The 19,272-nt window shown below is 42.1% G+C and overlaps 14 non-coding genes across 14 annotated transcripts; 5 read left to right on the top strand and 9 right to left on the bottom strand.

Moving 5' to 3' along the window:
• Nucleotides 1-686: 686 nt before the first annotated feature.
• On the bottom strand, nt 687-877 carry LOC114856481 (U2 spliceosomal RNA). Its single transcript, XR_003786110.1, has one exon. It is a non-coding gene; the product is annotated as a U2 spliceosomal RNA (small nuclear RNA).
• Nucleotides 878-1,472: 595 nt separating this feature from the next.
• LOC114856422 (U1 spliceosomal RNA) lies at nt 1,473-1,635 on the bottom strand. Its single transcript, XR_003786062.1, has one exon. It is a non-coding gene; the product is annotated as a U1 spliceosomal RNA (small nuclear RNA).
• A 1,924-nt stretch (nt 1,636-3,559) lies between these two features.
• Nucleotides 3,560-3,750, bottom strand: LOC114856479 (U2 spliceosomal RNA). Its single transcript, XR_003786109.1, has one exon. It is a non-coding gene; the product is annotated as a U2 spliceosomal RNA (small nuclear RNA).
• Nucleotides 3,751-4,345: 595 nt separating this feature from the next.
• LOC114856489 (U1 spliceosomal RNA) lies at nt 4,346-4,508 on the bottom strand. Its single transcript, XR_003786119.1, has one exon. It is a non-coding gene; the product is annotated as a U1 spliceosomal RNA (small nuclear RNA).
• A 1,924-nt stretch (nt 4,509-6,432) lies between these two features.
• Nucleotides 6,433-6,623, bottom strand: LOC114856478 (U2 spliceosomal RNA). Its single transcript, XR_003786108.1, has one exon. It is a non-coding gene; the product is annotated as a U2 spliceosomal RNA (small nuclear RNA).
• A 595-nt stretch (nt 6,624-7,218) lies between these two features.
• LOC114856477 (U1 spliceosomal RNA) lies at nt 7,219-7,381 on the bottom strand. Its single transcript, XR_003786107.1, has one exon. It is a non-coding gene; the product is annotated as a U1 spliceosomal RNA (small nuclear RNA).
• Nucleotides 7,382-9,306: 1,925 nt separating this feature from the next.
• LOC114856476 (U2 spliceosomal RNA) lies at nt 9,307-9,497 on the bottom strand. The gene has a single exon (XR_003786106.1). It is a non-coding gene; the product is annotated as a U2 spliceosomal RNA (small nuclear RNA).
• A 595-nt stretch (nt 9,498-10,092) lies between these two features.
• LOC114856466 (U1 spliceosomal RNA) lies at nt 10,093-10,255 on the bottom strand. Its single transcript, XR_003786098.1, has one exon. It is a non-coding gene; the product is annotated as a U1 spliceosomal RNA (small nuclear RNA).
• A 1,904-nt stretch (nt 10,256-12,159) lies between these two features.
• On the bottom strand, nt 12,160-12,350 carry LOC114856475 (U2 spliceosomal RNA). Its single transcript, XR_003786105.1, has one exon. It is a non-coding gene; the product is annotated as a U2 spliceosomal RNA (small nuclear RNA).
• A 777-nt stretch (nt 12,351-13,127) lies between these two features.
• LOC114856470 (U1 spliceosomal RNA) lies at nt 13,128-13,286 on the top strand. Its single transcript, XR_003786102.1, has one exon. It is a non-coding gene; the product is annotated as a U1 spliceosomal RNA (small nuclear RNA).
• Nucleotides 13,287-13,875: 589 nt separating this feature from the next.
• Nucleotides 13,876-14,064, top strand: LOC114856424 (U2 spliceosomal RNA). Its single transcript, XR_003786064.1, has one exon. It is a non-coding gene; the product is annotated as a U2 spliceosomal RNA (small nuclear RNA).
• A 1,914-nt stretch (nt 14,065-15,978) lies between these two features.
• Nucleotides 15,979-16,140, top strand: LOC114856465 (U1 spliceosomal RNA). Its single transcript, XR_003786097.1, has one exon. It is a non-coding gene; the product is annotated as a U1 spliceosomal RNA (small nuclear RNA).
• Nucleotides 16,141-16,730: 590 nt separating this feature from the next.
• Nucleotides 16,731-16,919, top strand: LOC114856425 (U2 spliceosomal RNA). The gene has a single exon (XR_003786065.1). It is a non-coding gene; the product is annotated as a U2 spliceosomal RNA (small nuclear RNA).
• A 1,906-nt stretch (nt 16,920-18,825) lies between these two features.
• LOC114856455 (U1 spliceosomal RNA) lies at nt 18,826-18,988 on the top strand. The gene has a single exon (XR_003786087.1). It is a non-coding gene; the product is annotated as a U1 spliceosomal RNA (small nuclear RNA).
• Nucleotides 18,989-19,272: the final 284 nt, after the last annotated feature.

Genomic DNA, 19,272 nt, shown 5'->3' with positions numbered 1-19,272 from the left:
CCACGCAGGAGCGGGTGCGAGCGCCGATTGTCTAATTTCAGCCGCGACTCGAGGAACCGCATTAACTGCAGCAATGCACGATGGGAGACGTCCCTCTAGGGTGTTGTACATCGTGAGTTCAAAGAGTTTCAGCACCGTCAGTCATCAGGGATCACGTGTGAAAGGGTCTCCTGAGAGCGGGTTCAGCAACTCATACTTACCTGGCAGGGGAGATACCTTGATCGGGGTGTAAAGGACAGATACAAACCATAAACTATTGGACGGTCAAACAGAATATCAGCCGTTTAAACTTGATGTATGACGGGACACAAGAGATTAGTTGTTTTTGTAAGAATGTTACAAGAAGAGTGTTGAACCTAACCAGTCACAGAGCACATGATGACTATGTTGGGATCACAGAATAAAGGATTCAACCTTTGAATATATGACTTGGCGTTTACATGAGTCTGTGTCACCGAACCTCATTTAGAACTGAGCTGAGATCAGGAGATGCTTTTCATGAGTGGTTCCTGCATATGTCATACAATCTGTAGGTGGACAGTTTGACATTGCTGTGTAGTGGAACCACATCTTAGATGTTAGAAAATATTTTACACTGACTTTTGCAGAGAACAATATCCTGTCAAATATATGGATACATTATTTTCTAATGAATAAGGAGCAGAATCTACCATTTTTACATCCATAGGGGGTGCACCGTTCCCAGAAGTACTGCAATACTGGGTCGATGCGTGGAGTGGACGGAGCAAGCCCCTATTCCATCTCCCTGCTCCAAAAATCAATTTAATATATGGTCCCCGGGTAGGGGACGTATCAGATATTAAACTGATAAGAACAGATACTACACTTGATCTTAGCCAAAAGGCCGAGAAGCGATACCGCCATGACGTAGAAGCTGAAGTACACGTTCTCCCAACAGTTAGTCTCAGTGACGGTGCAAACGTCTACGTTCAGTTGACCAGTAGATTAGAGTTTAACAGTGTGGTCCAGTGGGACCAAATGCTAAGACGTGCAACGCTTACAGAAAACGGAGGAAAGGGTTGCTCCTTAAACGTTTAAAGTCATGGTTAGTAGGGCGCCACTGGGTCATGTGACAGGCTATTGTCCAATAGGATTCATAATAAATTGGTGCTGATGACGTTTGTCATTATTACTTCTGTGTTAACTAGTCTAGCCTCAGATGAGCTAATACAAACAAATCTATCATCTTTCTCACTGAAGAAAAACTGTTTGCTCGATTAACAAGTTGACAAATAAAACTGCAGCTTCCACATCTAGTGGAGAAAAGAGAAATGCATCGAAATGTAATAAATAAAACGGGTACGGTAAAGATCAACTGAATGAATGAAGCTTGTATTTATTACAGCAGAATAGTTAAAGAACAGAATTGAGAGTAGATTTTTTACGTGAGCCATAGCTTCATTCATAGGATTCATGCGATACTCAACGACAATACCTTTTGAACACTTAATCAGGGGAGAGCGCGAACGCAGTCCCCCACTACCAGAAATTATGCAGTCGAGATTCCCACATTTGGGGAATTCGCAGAGGTCAGACAGCCTCAGTGCAATGGCTGAGCCTCGCCCTGGGTGAACCACCTACATGATCATGGTATCTCCCCTGCCAGGTAAGTATGAGTTGCTGAACCCGCGCTCGGGAGCCCCTTTCACACGTGATCCCTGATGACTGACGGTGCTGAAAATCATTAAACTCACAAAGTACAACGTCTCAGAAGGACGTGAAAGCACAGAAATCCACCCCAAAGGAAATGCGTTATACATAAGGACACAGACGTTATTTATATCTTTTACGATAGAATACCACATCTCCCATCGTGCTTTGTAGCAGTTCCCGGAAGTACGACACCCAGAAGAACAGCTTTATTGAGTTCTACTGGGCTCCACTGTTTACTTTAGGGACTGTTTTAACCGTTTATACGGTAGTTAAATGTCTACAGTGATAAAGAACGAAGAACGGTTCGTCCAAAATTTACCGGTGACCATATACTTGTAAACAACCAATCGCGTGGCAGAACTGAACCGCAGACAACCAATCGAGTCGCAGCTGAAATCAGACAAACAGCGCCTGCGTGGGTAAAAAGCGACTCCACATTTCTTTTAACACAGACTGTTACATATAGTTTAGATCAGCCGAAGTCTGTTTCTGCACATTACTTAAATTGCAAAGCTGCCTGAGGACCTGTTTTGCGGTAGGAAAGAATTATAGAATTATTTGTTTCCGCGACCGTTAGAGGATGAAGCGAAATCAATGTGTGTCTTTTAGATGCACGACTTTATATAGAAGTTTGTTCTCTGACAAAGGAAACATTTTGAAGCAACAACCGTTTCTTAAGTTACTATGTAAAAATGTCTGATTATATCTTTGAAGGTGCAAAGAAATTTGGACTCATCAGATCATATTTCCAAAGTTTAGCTGTTTTGTTCTTTTGTCGTTGCTACAACCTCATTATTAGACCATATTTTTGCATTAGCTGGATAAATGACTTTGAAGGAATGTTGTTGCTTCAAGTCCATTAGAAATAACGCTAGTTTTGTCGGCTAGTGACGCTAGTTTTGTCGGCTTTAAATAGTTTTCATCTTCATTTGAAACAGACGAGTTAACGTTACAAAATATTTCCTTTGTCAGAAAACAAACTTCCACGACTAAAGTTGTGCAGCTAAAAGTACACATTCACAATATTCTACTGGCCCGCTTCATCCTTTCGCGGAAACCAACAATTATTTCCTACCGCAAAACATGTCACCATACGTCCACAGGCAGCTTTGCCATTTAAGTAATGTGCAAAATCAAACTCTCTGACCTAACATATGTGGAACAGTCTGTGTTAAAAGAAATGTCGAGTCGCTTTCTACCCACGCAGGAGCGGGTGCGAGCGCCGATTGTCTAATTTCAGCCGCGACTCGAGGAACCGCATTAACTGCAGCAATGCACGATGGGAGACGTCCCTCTAGGGTGTTGTACATCGTGAGTTCAAAGAGTTTCAGCACCGTCAGTCATCAGGGATCACGTGTGAAAGGGTCTCCTGAGAGCGGGTTCAGCAACTCATACTTACCTGGCAGGGGAGATACCTTCATCGGGGTGTAAAGGACAGATACAAACCATAAACTATTGGACGGTCAAACAGAATATCAGCCGTTTAAACTTGATGTATGACGGGACACAAGAGATTAGTTGTTTTTGTAAGAATGTTACAAGAAGAGTGTTGAACCTAACCAGTCACAGAGCACATGATGACTATGTTGGGATCACAGAATAAAGGATTCAACCTTTGAATATATGACTTGGCGTTTACATGAGTCTGTGTCACCGAACCTCATTTAGAACTGAGCTGAGATCAGGAGATGCTTTTCATGAGTGGTTCCTGCATATGTCATACAATCTGTAGGTGGACAGTTTGACATTGCTGTGTAGTGGAACCACATCTTAGATGTTAGAAAATATTTTACACTGACTTTTGCAGAGAACAATATCCTGTCAAATATATGGATACATTATTTTCTAATGAATAAGGAGCAGAATCTACCATTTTTACATCCATAGGGGGTGCACCGTTCCCAGAAGTACTGCAATACTGGGTCGATGCGTGGAGTGGACGGAGCAAGCCCCTATTCCATCTCCCTGCTCCAAAAATCAATTTAATATATGGTCCCCGGGTAGGGGACGTATCAGATATTAAACTGATAAGAACAGATACTACACTTGATCTTAGCCAAAAGGCCGAGAAGCGATACCGCCATGACGTAGAAGCTGAAGTACACGTTCTCCCAACAGTTAGTCTCAGTGACGGTGCAAACGTCTACGTTCAGTTGACCAGTAGATTAGAGTTTAACAGTGTGGTCCAGTGGGACCAAATGCTAAGACGTGCAACGCTTACAGAAAACGGAGGAAAGGGTTGCTCCTTAAACGTTTAAAGTCATGGTTAGTAGGGCGCCACTGGGTCATGTGACAGGCTATTGTCCAATAGGATTCATAATAAATTGGTGCCGATGACGTTTGTCATTATTACTTCTGTGTTAACTAGTCTAGCCTCAGATGAGCTAATACAAACAAATCTATCATCTTTCTCACTGAAGAAAAACTGTTTGCTCGATTAACAAGTTGACAAATAAAACTGCAGCTTCCACATCTAGTGGAGAAAAGAGAAATGCATCGAAATGTAATAAATAAAACGGGTACGGTAAAGATCAACTGAATGAATGAAGCTTGTATTTATTACAGCAGAATAGTTAAAGAACAGAATTGAGAGTAGATTTTTTACGTGAGCCATAGCTTCATTCATAGGATTCATGCGATACTCAACGACAATACCTTTTGAACACTTAATCAGGGGAGAGCGCGAACGCAGTCCCCCACTACCAGAAATTATGCAGTCGAGATTCCCACATTTGGGGAATTCGCAGAGGTCAGACAGCCTCAGTGCAATGGCTGAGCCTCGCCCTGGGTGAACCACCTACATGATCATGGTATCTCCCCTGCCAGGTAAGTATGAGTTGCTGAACCCGCGCTCGGGAGCCCCTTTCACACGTGATCCCTGATGACTGACGGTGCTGAAAATCATTAAACTCACAAAGTACAACGTCTCAGAAGGACGTGAAAGCACAGAAATCCACCCCAAAGGAAATGCGTTATACATAAGGACACAGACGTTATTTATATCTTTTACGATAGAATACCACATCTCCCATCGTGCTTTGTAGCAGTTCCCGGAAGTACGACACCCAGAAGAACAGCTTTATTGAGTTCTACTGGGCTCCACTGTTTACTTTAGGGACTGTTTTAACCGTTTATACGGTAGTTAAATGTCTACAGTGATAAAGAACGAAGAACGGTTCGTCCAAAATTTACCGGTGACCATATACTTGTAAACAACCAATCGCGTGGCAGAACTGAACCGCAGACAACCAATCGAGTCGCAGCTGAAATCAGACAAACAGCGCCTGCGTGGGTAAAAAGCGACTCCACATTTCTTTTAACACAGACTGTTACATATAGTTTAGATCAGCCGAAGTCTGTTTCTGCACATTACTTAAATTGCAAAGCTGCCTGAGGACCTGTTTTGCGGTAGGAAAGAATTATAGAATTATTTGTTTCCGCGACCGTTAGAGGATGAAGCGAAATCAATGTGTGTCTTTTAGATGCACGACTTTATATAGAAGTTTGTTCTCTGACAAAGGAAACATTTTGAAGCAACAACCGTTTCTTAAGTTACTATGTAAAAATGTCTGATTATATCTTTGAAGGTGCAAAGAAATTTGGACTCATCAGATCATATTTCCAAAGTTTAGCTGTTTTGTTCTTTTGTCGTTGCTACAACCTCATTATTAGACCATATTTTTGCATTAGCTGGATAAATGACTTTGAAGGAATGTTGTTGCTTCAAGTCCATTAGAAATAACGCTAGTTTTGTCGGCTAGTGACGCTAGTTTTGTCGGCTTTAAATAGTTTTCATCTTCATTTGAAACAGACGAGTTAACGTTACAAAATATTTCCTTTGTCAGAAAACAAACTTCCACGACTAAAGTTGTGCAGCTAAAAGTACACATTCACAATATTCTACTGGCCCGCTTCATCCTTTCGCGGAAACCAACAATTATTTCCTACCGCAAAACATGTCACCATACGTCCACAGGCAGCTTTGCCATTTAAGTAATGTGCAAAATCAAACTCTCTGACCTAACATATGTGGAACAGTCTGTGTTAAAAGAAATGTCGAGTCGCTTTCTACCCACGCAGGAGCGGGTGCGAGCGCCGATTGTCTAATTTCAGCCGCGACTCGAGGAACCGCATTAACTGCAGCAATGCACGATGGGAGACGTCCCTCTAGGGTGTTGTACATCGTGAGTTCAAAGAGTTTCAGCACCGTCAGTCATCAGGGATCACGTGTGAAAGGGTCTCCTGAGAGCGGGTTCAGCAACTCATACTTACCTGGCAGGGGAGATACCTTGATCGGGGTGTAAAGGACAGATACAAACCATAAACTATTGGACGGTCAAACAGAATATCAGCCGTTTAAACTTGATGTATGACGGGACACAAGAGATTAGTTGTTTTTGTAAGAATGTTACAAGAAGAGTGTTGAACCTAACCAGTCACAGAGCACATGATGACTATGTTGGGATCACAGAATAAAGGATTCAACCTTTGAATATATGACTTGGCGTTTACATGAGTCTGTGTCACCGAACCTCATTTAGAACTGAGCTGAGATCAGGAGATGCTTTTCATGAGTGGTTCCTGCATATGTCATACAATCTGTAGGTGGACAGTTTGACATTGCTGTGTAGTGGAACCACATCTTAGATGTTAGAAAATATTTTACACTGACTTTTGCAGAGAACAATATCCTGTCAAATATATGGATACATTATTTTCTAATGAATAAGGAGCAGAATCTACCATTTTTACATCCATAGGGGGTGCACCGTTCCCAGAAGTACTGCAATACTGGGTCGATGCGTGGAGTGGACGGAGCAAGCCCCTATTCCATCTCCCTGCTCCAAAAATCAATTTAATATATGGTCCCCGGGTAGGGGACGTATCAGATATTAAACTGATAAGAACAGATACTACACTTGATCTTAGCCAAAAGGCCGAGAAGCGATACCGCCATGACGTAGAAGCTGAAGTACACGTTCTCCCAACAGTTAGTCTCAGTGACGGTGCAAACGTCTACGTTCAGTTGACCAGTAGATTAGAGTTTAACAGTGTGGTCCAGTGGGACCAAATGCTAAGACGTGCAACGCTTACAGAAAACGGAGGAAAGGGTTGCTCCTTAAACGTTTAAAGTCATGGTTAGTAGGGCGCCACTGGGTCATGTGACAGGCTATTGTCCAATAGGATTCATAATAAATTGGTGCTGATGACGTTTGTCATTATTACTTCTGTGTTAACTAGTCTAGCCTCAGATGAGCTAATACAAACAAATCTATCATCTTTCTCACTGAAGAAAAACTGTTTGCTCGATTAACAAGTTGACAAATAAAACTGCAGCTTCCACATCTAGTGGAGAAAAGAGAAATGCATCGAAATGTAATAAATAAAACGGGTACGGTAAAGATCAACTGAATGAATGAAGCTTGTATTTATTACAGCAGAATAGTTAAAGAACAGAATTGAGAGTAGATTTTTTACGTGAGCCATAGCTTCATTCATAGGATTCATGCGATACTCAACGACAATACCTTTTGAACACTTAATCAGGGGAGAGCGCGAACGCAGTCCCCCACTACCAGAAATTATGCAGTCGAGATTCCCACATTTGGGGAATTCGCAGAGGTCAGACAGCCTCAGTGCAATGGCTGAGCCTCGCCCTGGGTGAACCACCTACATGATCATGGTATCTCCCCTGCCAGGTAAGTATGAGTTGCTGAACCCGCGCTCGGGAGCCCCTTTCACACGTGATCCCTGATGACTGACGGTGCTGAAAATCATTAAACTCACAAAGTACAACGTCTCAGAAGGACGTGAAAGCACAGAAATCCACCCCAAAGGAAATGCGTTATACATAAGGACACAGACGTTATTTATATCTTTTACGATAGAATACCACATCTCCCATCGTGCTTTGTAGCAGTTCCCGGAAGTACGACACCCAGAAGAACAGCTTTATTGAGTTCTACTGGGCTCCACTGTTTACTTTAGGGACTGTTTTAACCGTTTATACGGTAGTTAAATGTCTACAGTGATAAAGAACGAAGAACGGTTCGTCCAAAATTTACCGGTGACCATATACTTGTAAACAACCAATCGCGTGGCAGAACTGAACCGCAGACAACCAATCGAGTCGCAGCTGAAATCAGACAAACAGCGCCTGCGTGGGTAAAAAGCGACTCCACATTTCTTTTAACACAGACTGTTACATATAGTTTAGATCAGCCGAAGTCTGTTTCTGCACATTACTTAAATTGCAAAGCTGCCTGAGGACCTGTTTTGCGGTAGGAAAGAATTATAGAATTATTTGTTTCCGCGACCGTTAGAGGATGAAGCGAAATCAATGTGTGTCTTTTAGATGCACGACTTTATATAGAAGTTTGTTCTCTGACAAAGGAAACATTTTGAAGCAACAACCGTTTCTTAAGTTACTATGTAAAAATGTCTGATTATATCTTTGAAGGTGCAAAGAAATTTGGACTCATCAGATCATATTTCCAAAGTTTAGCTGTTTTGTTCTTTTGTCGTTGCTACAACCTCATTATTAGACCATATTTTTGCATTAGCTGGATAAATGACTTTGAAGGAATGTTGTTGCTTCAAGTCCATTAGAAATAACGCTAGTTTTGTCGGCTAGTGACGCTAGTTTTGTCGGCTTTAAATAGTTTTCATCTTCATTTGAAACAGACGAGTTAACGTTACAAAATATTTCCTTTGTCAGAAAACAAACTTCCACGACTAAAGTTGTGCAGCTAAAAGTACACATTCACAATATTCTACTGGCCCGCTTCATCCTTTCGCGGAAACCAACAATTATTTCCTACCGCAAAACATGTCACCATACGTCCACAGGCAGCTTTGCCATTTAAGTAATGTGCAAAATCAAACTCTCTGACCTAACATATGTGGAACAGTCTGTGTTAAAAGAAATGTCGAGTCGCTTTCTACCCACGCAGGAGCGGGTGCGAGCGCCGATTGTCTAATTTCAGCCGCGACTCGAGGAACCGCATTAACTGCAGCAATGCACGATGGGAGACGTCCCTCTAGGGTGTTGTACATCGTGAGTTCAAAGAGTTTCAGCACCGTCAGTCATCAGGGATCACGTGTGAAAGGGTCTCCTGAGAGCGGGTTCAGCAACTCATACTTACCTGGCAGGGGAGATACCTTGATCGGGGTGTAAAGGACAGATACAAACCATAAACTATTGGACGGTCAAACAGAATATCAGCCGTTTAAACTTGATGTATGACGGGACACAAGAGATTAGTTGTTTTTGTAAGAATGTTACAAGAAGAGTGTTGAACCTAACCAGTCACAGAGCACATGATGACTATGTTGGGATCACAGAATAAAGGATTCAACCTTTGAATATATGACTTGGCGTTTACATGAGTCTGTGTCACCGAACCTCATTTAGAACTGAGCTGAGATCAGGAGATGCTTTTCATGAGTGGTTCCTGCATATGTCATACAATCTGTAGGTGGACAGTTTGACATTGCTGTGTAGTGGAACCACATCTTAGATGTTAGAAAATATTTTACACTGACTTTTGCAGAGAACAATATCCTGTCAAATATATGGATACATTACTTTTCTAATGAATAAGGAGCAGAATCTACCATTTTTACATCCATAGGGGGTGCACCGTTCCCAGAAGTACTGCAATACTGGGTCGATGCGTGGAGTGGACGGAGCAAGCCCCTATTCCATCTCCCTGCTCCAAAAATCAATTTAATATATGGTCCCCGGGTAGGGGACGTATCAGATATTAAACTGATAAGAACAGATACTACACTTGATCTTAGCCAAAAGGCCGAGAAGCGATACCGCCATGACGTAGAAGCTGAAGTACACGTTCTCCCAACAGTTAGTCTCAGTGACGGTGCAAACGTCTACGTTCAGTTGACCAGTAGATTAGAGTTTAACAGTGTGGTCCAGTGGGACCAAATGCTAAGACGTGCAACGCTTACAGAAAACGGAGGAAAGGGTTGCTCCTTAAACGTTTAAAGTCATGGTTAGTAGGGCGCCACTGGGTCATGTGACAGGCTATTGTCCAATAGGATTCATAATAAATTGGTGCTGATGACGTTTGTCATTATTACTTCTGTGTTAACTAGTCTAGCCTCAGATGAGCTAATACAAACAAATCTATCATCTTTCTCACTGAAGAAAAACTGTTTGCTCGATTAACAAGTTGACAAATAAAACTGCAGCTTCCACATCTAGTGGAGAAAAGAGAAATGCATCGAAATGTAATAAATAAAACGGGTACGGTAAAGATCAACTGAATGAATGAAGCTTGTATTTATTACAGCAGAATAGTTAAAGAACAGAATTGAGAGTAGATTTTTTACGTGAGCCATAGCTTCATTCATAGGATTCATGCGATACTCAACGACAATACCTTTTGAACACTTAATCAGGGGAGAGCGCGAACGCAGTCCCCCACTACCAGAAATTATGCAGTCGAGATTCCCACATTTGGGGAATTCGCAGAGGTCAGACAGCCTCAGTGCAATGGCTGAGCCTCGCCCTGGGTGAACCACCTACATGATCATGGTATCTCCCCTGCCAGGTAAGTATGAGTTGCTGAACCCGCGCTCGGGAGCCCCTTTCACACGTGATCCCTGATGACTGACGGTGCTGAAAATCATTAAACTCACAAAGTACAACGTCTCAGAAGGACGTGAAAGCACAGAAATCCACCCCAAAGGAAATGCGTTATACATAAGGACACAGACGTTATTTATATCTTTTACGATAGAATACCACATCTCCCATCGTGCTTTGTAGCAGTTCCCGGAAGTACGACACCCAGAAGAACAGCTTTATTGAGTTCTACTGGGCTCCACTGTTTACTTTAGGGACTGTTTTAACCGTTTATACGGTAGTTAAATGTCTACAGTGATAAAGAACGAAGAACGGTTCGTCCAAAATTTACCGGTGACCATATACTTGTAAACAACCAATCGCGTGGCAGAACTGAACCGCAGACAACCAATCGAGTCGCAGCTGAAATCAGACAAACAGCGCCTGCGTGGGTAAAAAGCGACTCCACATTTCTTTTAACACAGACCGTTACATATAGTTTAGATCAGCCGAAGTCTGTTTCTGCACATTACTTAAATTGCAAAGCTGCCTGAGGACCTGTTTTGCGGTAGGAAAGAATTATAGAATTATTTGTTTCCGCGACCGTTAGAGGATGAAGCGAAATCAATGTGTGTCTTTTAGATGCACGACTTTATATAGAAGTTTGTTCTCTGACAAAGGAAACATTTTGAAGCAACAACCGTTTCTTAAGTTACTATGTAAAAATGTCTGATTATATCTTTGAAGGTGCAAAGAAATTTGGACTCATCAGATCATATTTCCAAAGTTTAGCTGTTTTGTTCTTTTTGTCGTTGCTACAACCTCATTATTAGACCATATTTTTGCATTAGCTGGATAAATGACTTTGAAGGAATGTTGTTGCTTCAAGTCCATTAGAAATAACGTTAGTTTTGTCGGCTTTAAATAGTTTTCATCTTCATTTGAAACAGACGAGTTAACGTTACAAAATATTTCCTTTGTCAGAAAACAAACTTCCACGACTAAAGTTGTGCAGCTAAAAGTACACATTCACAATATTCTACTGGCCCGCTTCATCCTTTCGCGGAAACCAACAATTATTTCCTACCGCAAAACATGTCACCATACGTCCACAGGCAGCTTTGCCATTTAAGTAATGTGCAAAATCAAACTCTCTGACCTAACATATGTGGAACAGTCTGTGTTAAAAGAAATGTCGAGTCGCTTTCTACCCACGCAGGAGCGGGTGCGAGCGCCGATTGTCTAATTTCAGCCGCGACTCGAGGAACCGCATTAACTGCAGCAATGCACGATGGGAGACGTCCCTCTAGGATGTTGTACATTCGTGAGTTCAAAGAGTTTCAGCACCGTCAGTCATCAGGGATCACGTGTGAAAGGGTCTCCTGAGAGCGGGTTCAGCAACTCATACTTACCTGGCAGGGGAGATACCATGATCGGGGTGTAAAGGACAGATACAAACCATAAACTATTGGACGGTCAAACAGAATATCAGCCGTTTAAACTTGATGTATGACGGGACACAAGAGATTAGTTGTTTTTGTAAGAATGTTACAAGAAGAGTGTTGAACCTAACCAGTCACAGAGCACATGATGACTATGTTGGGATCACAGAATAAAGGATTCAACCTTTGAATATATGACTTGGCGTTTACATGAGTCTGTGTCACCGAACCTCATTTAGAACTGAGCTGAGATCAGGAGATGCTTTTCATGAGTGGTTCCTGCATATGTCATACAATCTGTAGGTGGACAGTTTGACATTGCTGTGTAGTGGAACCACATCTTAGATGTTAGAAAATATTTTACACTGACTTTTGCAGAGAACAATATCCTGTCAAATATATGGATACATTATTTTCTAATGAATAAGGAGCAGAATCTACCATTTTTACATCCATAGGGGGTGCACCGTTCCCAGAAGTACTGCAATACTGGGTCGATGCGTGGAGTGGACGGAGCAAGCCCCTATTCCATCTCCCTGCTCCAAAAATCAATTTAATATATGGTCCCCGGGTAGGGGACGTATCAGATATTAAACTGATAAGAACAGATACTACACTTGATCTTAGCCAAAAGGCCGAGAAGCGATACCGCCATGACGTAGAAGCTGAAGTACACGTTCTCCCAACAGTCAGTCTCAGTGACGGTGCAAACGTCTACGTTCAGTTGACCAGTAGATTAGAGTTTAACAGTGTGGTCCAGTGGGACCAAATGCTAAGACGTGCAACGCTTACAGAAAACGGAGGAAAGGGTTGCTCCTTAAACGTTTAAAGTCATGGTTAGTAGGGCGCCACTGGGTCATGTGACAGGCTATTGTCCAATAGGATTCATAATAAATTGGTGCTGATGACGTTTGTCATTATTACTTCTGTGTTAACTAGTCTAGCCTCAGATGAGCTATAAAAGAAATGTGGATCGCTTTTTACCCACGCAGGCGCTGTTTGTCTGATTTCAGCTGCACTCGATTGGTTGTCTGCGGTTCAGTTCTGCCACCGATTGTTTGTTTACAGTATATGGTCACCGGTAATTTGGACGAACCGTTCTTCGTTCTTTATCACTGTAGACTTTAACTACCGTATAAACGGTTAAACAGTCCCTAAGTACACGTGGAGCCCAGTAAACTCAATAAGCTGTTCTTCTGGGTGCGTACTTCTGGGAACTGCTACAAAGCACGATGGGAGATGTGGTATTCTATCGTAAAGATATAAATAACGTCTGTGTCCTTATGTATTACGCATTTCCTTTGGGGTGTTTCTGTGCTTTCACGTCCTTACGAGCGTTGTACTTTGTGAGTTTAATGATTTCAGCACCGTCAGTCATCAGGGTCACGTGTGAAAGGGGCTCCCGAGCGCGGGTTCAGCAACTCATACTTACCTGGCAGGGGAGATACCATGATCATGTAGGTGGTTCACCCAGGGCGAGGCTCACCATTGCACTGAGGCTGTCTGACCTCTGCGAATTCCCCAAATGTGGAATCTCGACTGCATAATTTCTGTGTGGGGGACTGCGTTCGCGCTCTCCTCCTCCTTTAAGTGTTCAAAAGGTATGGTCGTTGAGTATCGCATGATCCTATGAATGAAGCTATGGCTCACGTAAAAAATCTACTCTCATTCTGTTCTTTAACTATTCTGCTGTAATAAATACAAGCTTCATTCATTCAGTTGATCTTTACCGTACCCTTTTATTTATTACATTTCGATGCTTTCTCTTTTCTCCACTAGATGTGGAAGCTGCAGTTTTATTTGTCAACTTGTTAATCGACGCAACATTTTTCTTCATTGAGAAAGATGATAGATTTGTTTGTATTAGCTCATCTGAGGCTAGACTAGTTAACACGAAGTAATAATGACAAACGTCATCGGCACCAATTTATTATGAATCCTATTGGACAATAGCCTGTCACATGACCCAGTGGCGCCCTACTAACCATGACTAATAAACGTTTAAGGAGCAACCCTTTCCTCCGTTTTCTGTAAGCGTTGCACGTCTTAGCATTTGGTCCCACTGGACCACACTTTAAACTCTAATCTACTGGTCAACTGAACGTAGACGTTTGCACCGTCACTGAGACAACTGTTGGGAGACGTGTACTTCAGCTTCTACGTCATGGCGGTATCGCTTCTCGGCCTTTTGGCTAAGATCAAGTGTAGTATCTGTTCTTATCAGTTTAATATCTGATACGTCCCCTACCCGGGACCATATATTAAATTGATTTTTGAGCAGGGAGATGGAATAGGGGCTTGCTCCGTCCACTCCACGCATCGACCCAGTATTGCAGTACTTCTGGGAACGGTGCACCCCCTATGGATGTAAAATGGTAGATTCTGCTCCTTATTCATTAGAAAATAATGTATCCATATATTTGACAGGATATTGTTCTCTGCAAAAGTCAGTGTAAAATATTTTCTAACATCTAAGATGTGGTTCCACTACACAGCAATGTCAAACTGTCCACCTACAGATTGTATGACATATGCAGGAACCACTCATGAAAAGCATCTCCTGATCTCAGCTTAGTTCTAAATGAGGTTCGGTGACACAGACTCATGTAAACGCCAAGTCATATATTCAAAGGTTGAATCCTTTATTCTGTGATCCCAACATAGTCATCATGTGCTCTGTGACTGGTTAGGTTCAACACTCTTCTTGTAACATTCTTACAAAACAACTAATCTCTTGTGTCCCGTCATACATCAAGTTTAAACGGCTGATATTCTGTTTGACCGTCCAATAGTTTATGGTTTGTATCTGTCCTTTACACCCCGATCAAGGTATCTCCCCTGCCAGGTAAGTATGAGTTGCTGAACCCGCTCTCAGGAGACCCTTTCACACGTGATCCCTGATGACTGACGGTGCTGAAACTCTTTGAACTCACGATGTACAACACCCTGAGGGACGTCTCCCATCGTGCATTGCTGCAGTTAATGCGGTTCCTCGAGTCGCGGCTGAAATTAAGAATCGCGCTCGCACCCGCTCCTGCGTGGTAGAAAGCGACTCGACTTTTCTTTAACACAGACTGTTCCACATATGTTAGGTCAGGGAGTTTGATTTTGCACATTACTTAAATGGCAAAGCTGCCTGTGGACGTATGGTGACATGTTTTGCGGTAGGAATAATTGTTGGTTTCCGCGAAAGGAGAAGCGGGCCAGTAGAATATTGTGAATGTGTACTTTTAGCTGCACACACTTTAGTCGTGGAAGTTTGTTTTCTGACAAAGGAAATATTTTGTAACGTTAACTCGTCTGTTTCAAATGAAGATGAAAACTATTTAAAGCCGACAAAACTAGCGTCACTAGCCGACAAAACTAGCGTTATTTCTAATGGACTTGAAGCAACAACATTCCTTCAAAGTCATTTATCCAGCTAATGCAAAATATGGTCTAATAATGAGGTTGTAGCAACGACAAAAGACACAACAGCTAAACTTTGGAAATATGATCTGATGAGTCCAAATTTCTTTTTGCACCTTACAAAGATATAATCAGACATTTTTACATAGTAACTTAAGAAACGGTTGTTGCTTCAAAATGTTTCCTTTGTCAGAGACAAACTTCTATATAAAGTCGTGCATCTAAAAGACACACATTGATTTCGCTTCATCCTCTAACGGTCGCGGAAAAAATAATTCTATAATTCTTTCCTACCGCAAAACAGGTCCTCAGGCAGCTTTGCAATTTAAGTAATGTGCAGAAACAGACTTCGGCTGATCTAAACTATATGTAACAGTCTGTGTTAAAGAAATGTGGAGTCGCTTTTTACCCACGCAGGCGCTGTTTGTCTGATTTCAGCTGCGACTCGATTGGTTGTCTGCGTTCAGTTCTGCCCACGCGATTGGTTGTTTACAAGTATATGGTCACCGGTAAATTTTGGACGAACCGTTCTTCGTTCTTTATCACTGTAGACATTTAACTACCGTATAACGGTTAAAACAGTCCCTAAAGTAAACAGTGGAGCCCAGTAGAACTCAATAAAGCTGTTCTTCTGGGTGTCGTACTTCCGGAACTGCTACAAAGCACGATGGGAGATGTGGTATTCTATCGTAAAAAAATAAATAACGTCTTGTGTCCTTATGTATAACGCATTTCCTTTGGGTGGGATTTCTGTGCTTTCACGTCCTTCTGAGACGTTGTACTTTGTGAGTTTAATGATTTTCACAGCACCGTCAGTCATCAGGGATCACGTGTGAAAGGGGCTCCCGAGCGCGGGTTCAGCAACTCATACTTACCTGGCAGGGAGATACCATGATCATGTAGGTGGTTCACCCAGGGCGAGGCTCAGCCATTGCACTGAGGCTGTCTGACCTCTGCGAATTCCCCAAATGTGGGAATCTCGACTGCATAATTTCTGGTAGTGGGGGACTGCGTTCGCGCTCTCCCCCTGATTAGTGTTCAAAAGGTATGTCGTTGAGTATCGCATGAATCCTATGAATGAACTATGGCTCACGTAAAAATCTACTCTCAATTCTGTTCTTTAACTATTCTGCTGTAATAAATACAAGCTTCATTCATTCAGTTGATCTTTACCGTACCCGTTTTATTTATTACATTTCGATGCATTTCTCTTTTCTCCACTAGATGTGGAAGCTGCAGTTTTATTTGTCAACTTGTTAATCGCACAACATTTTTTCTTTCAGTGAGAAAGATGATAGATTTGTTTGTATTAGCTCATCTGAGGCTAGACTAGTTAACACAGAAGTAATAATGACAAACGTCATCGGCACCAATTTATTATGAATCCTATTGGACAATAGCCTGTCACATGACCCAGTGGCGCCCTACTAACCATGACTTTAAACGTTTAAGGAGCAACCCTTTCCTCCGTTTTCTGTAAGCGTTGCACGTCTTAGCATTTGGTCCCACTGGACCACACTGTTAACTCTAATCTACTGGTCAACTGAACGTGACGTTTGCACCGTCACTGAGACTAACTGTTGGGAGAACGTGTACTTCAGCTTCTACGTCATGGCGGTATCGCTTCTCGGCCTTTTGGCTAAGATCAGTGTAGTATCTGTTCTTATCAGTTTAATATCTGATACGTCCCCTACCCGGGGACCATATATTAAATTGATTTTTGGAGCAGGGAGATGGAATAGGGGCTTGCTCCGTCCACTCCACGCATCGACCCGTATTGCAGTACTTCTGGGAACGGTGCAACCCCCTATGGATGTAAAAATGGTAGATTCTGCTCCTTATTCATTAGAAAATAATGTATCCATATATTTGACAGGATATTGTTCTCCTGCAAAAGTCAGTGTAAAATATTTTCTAACATCTAAGATGTGGTTCCACTACACAGCAATGTCAAACTGTCCACCTACAGATTGTATGACATATGCAGGAACCACTCATGAAAAGCATCTCCTGATCTCAGCTCAGTTCTAAATGAGGTTCGGTGACACAGACTCATGTAAACGCCAAGTCATATATTCAAAGGTTGAATCCTTTATTCTGTGATCCCACATAGTCATCATGTGCTCTGTGACTGGTTAGGTTCAACACCCTTCTTGTAACATTCTTACAAACAACTAATCTCTTGTGTCCCGTCATCCATCAAGTTTAAACGGCTGATATTCTGTTTGACCGTCCAATAGTTTATGGTTTGTATCTGTCCTTTACAACCCCGATAAGGTATCTCCCCTGCCAGGTAAGTATGAGTTGCTGAACCCGCTCTCAGGAGACCCTTTCACACGTGATCCCTGATGACTGACGGTGCTGAAACTCTTTGAACTCACGATGTACAACACCCTGAGGGACGTCTCCCATCGTGCATTGCTGCAGTTAATGCGGTTCCTCTCGAGTCGCGGCTGAAATTAGACAATCGGCGCTCGCACCCGCTCCTGCGTGGGTAGAAAGCGCACTCGACTTTCTTTTAACACAGACGTTCCACATATGTTAGGTCAGGAGAGTTTGATTTTGCACATTACTTAAATGGCAAAGCTGCCTGTGGACGTATGGTGACATGTTTTGCGGTAGAAAATAATTGTTGGTTTCCGCGAAGGATGACGGGCCAGTAGAATATTGTGAATGTGTACTTTTAGCTGCACAACTTTAGTCGTGGAAGTTTGTTTTCTGACAAAGGAAATATTTGTAACGTTAACTCGTCTGTTTCAAATGAAGATGAAAACTATTTAAAGCCGACAAAACTAGCGTCACTAGCCGACAAAACTAGCGTTTTTCTAATGGACTTGAAGCAACAACATCCTTCAAAGTCATTTATCCAGCTAATGCAAAAATATGGTCTAATAATGAGGTTGTAGCACACGACAAAAGAACAAACAGCTAAACTTTGGAAATATGATCTGATGATTCCAAATTTCTTTGCACCTTCAAAATATAATCAGACATTTTTACATAGTAACTTAAGAAACGGTTGTTGCTTCAAAATGTTTCCTTTGTCAGAGAACAAACTTCTATATAAAGTCGTGCATCTAAAAGACACACATTGATTTCGCTTCATCCTCTAACGGTCGCGGAAACAAATAATTCTATAATTCTTTCCTACCGCAAAACAGGTCCTCAGGCAGCTTTGCAATTTAAGTAATGTGCAGAAACAGACTTCGGCTGATCTAAACTATATGTAACAGTCTGTTTAAAAGAAATGTGGAGTCGCTTTTTACCCACGCAGGCGCTGTTTGTCTGATTTCAGCTGCGACTCGATTGGTTGTCTGCGGTTCAGTTCTGCCACGCGATTGGTTGTTTACAAGTATATGGTCACCGGTAAATTTTGGACGAACCGTTCTTCGTTCTTTATCACTGTAGACATTTAACTACCGTATAAACGGTTAAAACAGTCCCTAAAGTAAACAGTGGAGCCCAGTAGAACTAATAAAGCTGTTCTTCTGGGTGTCGTACTTCCGGAACTGCTACAAGCACGATGGGAATGTGGTATTCTATCGTAAATAAAATAACGTCTGTGTCCTTATGTATAACGCATTTCCTTTGGGGTGGATTTCTGTGCTTTCACGTCCTTCTGAGACGTTGTACTTTGTGAGTTTATGATTTTCAGCACCGTCAGTCATCAGGGATCACTGTGAAAGGGGCTCCCGAGCGCGGGTTCAGCAACTCATACTTACCTGGCAGGGGAGATACCATGATCATGTAGGTGGTTCACCCAGGGCGAGGCTCAGCCATTGCACTGAGGCTGTCTGACCTCTGCGAATTCCCCAAATGTGGGAATCTCGACTGCATAATTTCTGGTAGTGGGGGACTGCGTTCGCGCTCTCCCCTGATTAAGTGTTCAAAAGGTATTGTCGTTGAGTATCGCATGAATCCTATGAATGAAGCTATGGCTCACGTAAAAATCTACTCTCAATCTGTTCTTTAACTATTCTGCTGTAATAAATACAAGCTTCATTCATTCATGTTGATCTTTACCGTACCCGTTTTATTTATTACATTTCGATGCATTTCTCTTTTCTCCACTAGATGTGGAAGCTGCAGTTTTATTTTTGTCAACTTTTAATCGAGCAAACAGTTTTTCTTCAGTGAGAAAGATGATAGATTTGTTTGTAT

The sequence above is a fragment of the Betta splendens genome, chromosome 5 (genome assembly GCF_900634795.4).
Source record: "Betta splendens chromosome 5, fBetSpl5.4, whole genome shotgun sequence".
Classification (NCBI taxonomy): domain Eukaryota; kingdom Metazoa; phylum Chordata; class Actinopteri; order Anabantiformes; family Osphronemidae; genus Betta; species Betta splendens.
The sequence above is the reverse complement of the archived record's forward strand: the minus strand, read 5'-3'. Positions and strand labels throughout refer to the sequence as shown.